The sequence below is a fragment of the Eleutherodactylus coqui genome, unplaced genomic scaffold (genome assembly GCF_035609145.1).
Source record: "Eleutherodactylus coqui strain aEleCoq1 unplaced genomic scaffold, aEleCoq1.hap1 HAP1_SCAFFOLD_19, whole genome shotgun sequence".
Lineage (NCBI taxonomy): Eukaryota > Metazoa > Chordata > Amphibia > Anura > Eleutherodactylidae > Eleutherodactylus > Eleutherodactylus coqui.
The window spans coordinates 1417315-1424031 of NW_027102012.1; positions in this window are offsets into that span (position 1 = coordinate 1417315).

Genomic DNA, 6717 nt, shown 5'->3' on the forward strand with positions numbered 1-6717 from the left:
TAATGTGCTTTAGCCGAGTATCTCCCTGCTCGTCCCTGAAGATTCGGGAGCCGCCGCAGCTGACAGGTGAGTCGCAGCGGGGAGCAGGGGGGGGGGGGGGGGGGGGGGAGGAAGGGAGAGTTACTTGCTGTAAACTCTGTTTTACAGACCCAAGTTTATTAACGAATCAATAACCATAACAGTTCATGTAAACTCTGTCTTACAGACACGAGTTTACCACCACCAAACTCTCCCCAAGTTTACCTGCCCACCCGCCTAATGCGGGCGACAATCCCCCACCAGGCCATGGCATCCACTAATGACATGGCCCCCTCAACACCCGCAGCCTCCTCAGTCATCTACACAAATCCATGTTAAAAATATCCAACTCAATCTCTGACAAGTATACTAGATCATTCCTATGGAAGCCTAGACCAAAACCTTCCAAATCAGTATATATAAAAGAAAAAAAATCCACTCCTGGCATGAGCTCTCTACCATCGGGTTACCCTTCTCCAAATTCTCTCGCTATATACAGACCTCGGCAATGACCATAATAATCGAGGTACAAAATCTGGAAAAAAAAAAACTATCACTGTATCCGGAACCTAGTTTCAATGCTCCACATCTCCCTTTCAATGTCCCATGCCACATCAATGTGTTCTCTTCTATGTCATTAACCCCCTAAGTGTAAAATTAAAACATCTGGACAGGGCCCACGTGACTTTCTAAGCCCATGTGACTCTTTATAGATCAGTTCAGCCATTAATCCACTCCACCTCATACATCTATTACCGCAAACTGTGATCTGTACAATCCCAAATTTTCGGAATAGCAGTGATCCGCCGCCCTTCTCCAAGCCCAGTACACAAAGGAGTGTCCAACAATCCACACAATACTTTTCTTAATTCCTAGAATGAAAGAAGAATTAGTACACCATATTATTCAGGCACATGTACAACTTACACCGAGATGAACCCCATCTGTCTACCTTTTTCTTCAATAAAACCGCACCTGTAAACAGTTTTTAAGCACCATTATACATTAAAAGCTAAAGATTAAAAGATAATGATTCTCCATCATCCCCGTCTTCCCGAAAACAATACAGGGTCTTCTACTAATTGCTCCATAAGATCTTACTTTTGCCATGTATAGCTGCGTGGACACTATTTACATTGAGTTTTTTTTTTATTTTTATTAACTGCAACTTTTACCAACTTCCCTAGTAAGCTAAATGTGATAGAGCGTTGATCAGCGGCATACACTACTGCCTTACAGCCCCTGATCAGCGGCGTACACTACTGCCCTGCCTTACAGCCCCTGATCAGCGGCGTACACTACTGCCTTACAGCCCCTGATCAGCGGCGTACACTACTGCCTTACAACCCCTGATCAGCGGCGTACACTACTGCCTTACAGCCCCTGATCAGCGGCGTACACTACTGCCTTACAGCCCCTGATCAGCGGCGTACACTACTGCCTTACAGCCCCTGATCAGCGGCGTACACTACTGCCTTACAGCCCCTGATCAGCGGCGTACACTACTGCCTTACAGCCCCTGATCAGCGGCGTACACTACTGCCTTACAGCCCCTGATCAGCGGCGTACACTACTGCCTTACAGCCCCTGATCAGCGGCGTACACTACTGCCTTACAGCCCCTGATCAGCGGCGTACACTACTGCCCTGCCTTACAGCCCCTGATCAGCCGCGTACACTACTGCCTTACAGCCGCTGATCAGGGGCGTACACTTCTGCCTTACAGCCCCTGATCAGCGCGTACACTACTGCCTTACAGCCCCTGATCAGCGGCGTACACTACTGCCTTACAGCCCCTGATCAGTGGCGTACACTACTGCCTTGCAGCCCCTGATCAGCGGCATACGCTACTGCCCTACAGCCCCTGATCAATCGCTCTACCTGAAAAACAGAAATAATAGGTACCACATTATACCATCTTTGAAAGAAAGCCATACCCAACAATACCTTCCAAACTGAGCTATATGAGCTGCATCCTAAATGTTGGACTCTTCTTCCCTGAATTGCTGCATCAGCAAACAAGACTATGAAATAGCAGCCGCATTAATCTCACACTGACCATCTCTAACCCTCAATAAGAGGTTATATGTTAGACATAATCTGATTAGTATACGAACTAACTCCTGCCGACCGGCTCTTACCAACAATCACTCCATAACCATTATCCACTAATGATAACTCCTCCGCTTCCACAAACTCCCATCACCAAGCTGACTGACCATTAAAGTCACAGATACCAACCATACCACTAGATCCTGCTTTAGCTCCCTTGATATCTGCGCATGCGATGTATGGGCCTTCCAGTCGCACATCACCACACATAACTTGCGGGAATACCTGGACCAATAATAATCACCTGTGAAGCCAAACAGAACCGACCTGCTAATGGCTGCAACTCCCTCCATGTAATCGTCCTTCATACGTAATGTCTGACTAATTAAACCCATAAACTATACACCCCTGACATTGGCAATTAGAACAACCATCACAATGCTATCAATTGAATACCTAAAAATTCCAACCGAGTACATGGCCATGGGATTTTTTCCGTTCGCCAGCAGCACCCCCAAAATCCTCCATCCTGACCACATGCCCTCTAAAACTTGTGCACCCCTCATTACCCTGATGCCCCATAAACAACAATCATCTAAGTAGTGTATTACACCAACATCCGGAGATTCCTTCCTTCCACCTACTCTAAAAATAAGGATAGTCCTAAATAATAGTAGGATGCCTTAGATCCCATCGGTAACGCCAAACCGGAAACCAAAGGATTAAAACCCCAACCAATAAGAAGTTATCCGAATACTGCATCACATGACCGAAGTGCCATATCAAAGCCAATGTAGTCACATGATGCATATCTTAATGCCAGCAGCTCAGGAGCGCCTCAGCATTCAGAGAAGACTGCTTGGGGTAAGATAGATGATAAATCACTGAGAGGAGATAGACTCCTTCTGTGGTATCACCCTTAAAGGGGACAACCTCAAATTGAAAAAAGGGGGGGTATCAAAATGACCGGCAACTCTGCCCTCATCTATGTGATTAGCAATTTAACTACCTCAGGATCATAAACAGCTGAAATTAACTTATTAACCCCTTCACAGCCGGGTCCCTTTAACTCATGCACATATAAGCCGTACCGGGATCCTTCTTTATTGAGCCGGGCCTACTTCCAATATGAGAGGCTCACTGGAGTCTTGCCCTATTGCAGGAAACTATTTCCTGGATGCAAGGAATTTGTACTGATTTCTGACTAAAACAACCATAAATGGATGAGAGCGGCACAATATGAGCCCTCATGGCAGTACCCACAGCTCTCCATTACCTCGATCCCATAAATGTAAACACACATCCAGGTAGTGAGGCGCCCCAAGGATGTCTAACAGCCACCTAACTAGTCACACCGAGGTAGTGAGGCGCCCCAAGGATGTCTAACAACCACCTAACTAGTTACACCGAGGTAGTGAGGGGCCCCAAGGATGTCTAACAACCACCTAACTAGTTACACCGAGGTAGTGAGGCGCCCCAAGGATGTCTAACAACCACCTCACTAGTTACACCGAGGTAGTGAGGGGCCCCAAGGATGTCTAACAACCACCTCACTAGTTACACCGAGGTAGTGAGGGGCCCCAAGGATGTCTAACAACCACCTGACCAGTTACACCGAGGTAGTGAGGCGCCCCAAGGATGTCTAACAACCACCTAACTAGTTACACTGAGGAAACACCAGCGTCCCGGTAACCATTAATAACCATCTCTGTTCCTCCGGTCATCACAGCCTCATCCTCCAGTTACCCCACAGCCGACAGTCTGCATACAGTGGTTACCTCACAGCTGACTGCCTGCATACAGTGGCCAGTTATCTCACAGCTGACAGATACCAAGCAGTGGTTACCTCACAGCTGACTGCCTGCATACAGTGGTCAGTTATCTCGCACCCCCTTTATTTCAGGGGCATTGTGGAGTGCTGCTGTCAAATAAGGTATTTATTACGCCACTCCATACCCCTTCCCCTCTACGGTGCTGATGCTGCTCCCACTGAACACAGGCGAAGCCATCCCATGATGTCACAGCTGGGGGCATTGCAAGGAGCCCAGTGGTGAAGCCGCTTGAAGCTGAAAAGGAGGCATAGCACAGCAGAGACAGGAGCCAAGCCAATCAGCAGCTGTAGGTGTTCCCTATACCTTCCACAGCACAATCCCTGGTCTACACCCATTTTCGTGGTGGAGACAAGATACACCAGTACCCAAGAATCTAACTACTATAGTACTGCCCACTAAGTACAGGAATATAACTACTATAATACTGTCCCCTATGTACAAGAATATAACTGTTACAGTACTGCCCCGTATGTACAAGAATGCAACTACTATAATACTGTCTCATGTACAAGAATATAAGTACTAGAATACGGACTACTATGTACAAAGATTTTATTACTAGAATACTGCCCCCTATATAAAGTAATATAACTACTAGAATACTGTCTGTTACATACAAGAATATAACTAATATAATACTGCCCCCTATGTACAAGAATATAACTACTAAAATATAACTACGTAGAAGAATATAACTACTATAGAACTGCCCCTTATGTACAAAAATATAACTACTTTACTAATGTCTCCTATGTACAAGAATATTACTACTAGAATACTGTTCCCCCCCTGTGTACAAGAATATAACTACTAGAATACTGTCCCCTATGTACAAGAATATAACTACTAGAATACTGTCTCCTAAGTACAAGAATATAACTACTAGAATACTGTCTGTTACATACAAGAATATAACTAATATAATACTGCCCGCTATGTACAAGAATATAACTACTACTATACTTTCACCTATTAGCAGGAATATATTTACTAGTATACTGTCTCTTATGCACAAGACTATAACTACTAGGATACTGTCTCCTATGTACAAGAATATAACTACTATAATACTGTCTCCTATGTACAAGTATATAACTACTAGGATACTGTTCTCTATGTACAAGAATATAACTACTAGAATATTGTCCCCTATGTAGAAGAATGCAGCTACTAGAATATGGTCTACTATGTACAAAGATATAATTACTAGAACACTGCCATCTATGTACAGGAATATAACTACTATAATGCTGTCTCCTATGTAAAAGAATATAACTACAAGAATATTGTCTCCTATATACAATAATATAACTACTAGAATACTGTCTCCTATATACAATAATATAACTACTAGAATACTGTCTCCTATATACAAGAGTATAATTGCTATAGTAACAGGAAAATAACTGCTTGGATGATAATAATCATCGACTTGGCCTAAGAAGTTAAACGTACGGTATGCATTTTTTTTTTTTTGCCGCAGATAACTAACTATATCGCTATATATGCATCTATATATAGATAGATAATATATATATGTATATACACATATACACAGTCATTTAGCTGACATGTGGCTAAGCCGTATTGGACCGCAGTGCGAGATATGGGCAGCTGGTCCTTGAAGCTCCACCACAGATCGAGGGCGAGGCTGATCCAGGGCAGCAACAGTAAGTACTGGATGATAAGAGGCAGCGGATGCCAACAGAAGGCCAGGATATTGAATTTGGGAACTCCTCTCAGAGATGTTTCTCCATGTCGGTGGTTAACGCCCCACCTCTTCCCGATATTACAGTAATTTATTTACTAAATCACACAGTCATTAACTATCAATTGAAAACCCCAAACAACTGCGCAGCGGTTACGTTTTTTTAACCAGAATGTGTAAACCCAGCTTGAAACCTCATATATTTAATGGACATAATACGGACAACCTACAACACCATTGATTTGCATTGGTGTATTCATGTGTGCGGTGTTTTTCAGCATGTCTTATTTTATTCCATATTTACACACCAAAATTGCACATTCAAATCTATAGATGCATAAAAAAAACTATCCTACGGCTGTCAAATGCATATTCACTGCATTGATGCCAGAAGACCGTGTGAAGAAGAGCGGACATCAGTTGGGCCTTTTTTTTGCACAAGTGAAAAAAAGCACAAATTACACACAGACCAAAATAGCATGCGCCCGTATGAATGAGCCCTAAAGCTGAGATCTCACTGTGGGGAGTTTTTAACTTATGAGATGCAAGGAAAAAAACACTGAAAACCCAGAAATAAAACATACTGTTTTATAACATACATGCATTGTACAAGCTTAACCAGTGATAATCAGTCCTTGCACTATCATCATTTACATTCATATATATATATATATTGTAATGGAGCGACATGGGCCCTTTAATTTAGCTCTTGTGAGACAAGACATAACAGTTATCCTCTGTGTAGTGCAGTGAAGTGGGCGGAGCTTGAAGTGGGCGGAGCTTCCAGAAGAAAAAGTGGCAGTTGGTCAGTCAGACGCCATCTTGAAGCCAGATGAGAACTGTTGCTGCTGCTGACAAGAAGCTAACCCTACTGGATTGGATTTTGCCAGGAACAGCTGGAGAAGCCAGAAGAGGAGAAATGGTGACAGTGGCAGATGAAGAAGAAAGAAGAGGCAACAGAAAGTCATAGTCCAAGGAGATCTATCCTGTAGCAAAGACCAGGCAGACAAAGAGCGCAGCGGAGACCCAACTAGGGGCCCAATACGTTGGATTGGAGGACAGAAGGAACAGACATTAAGGACTGGATTATTACCTGATAGGACCAGTG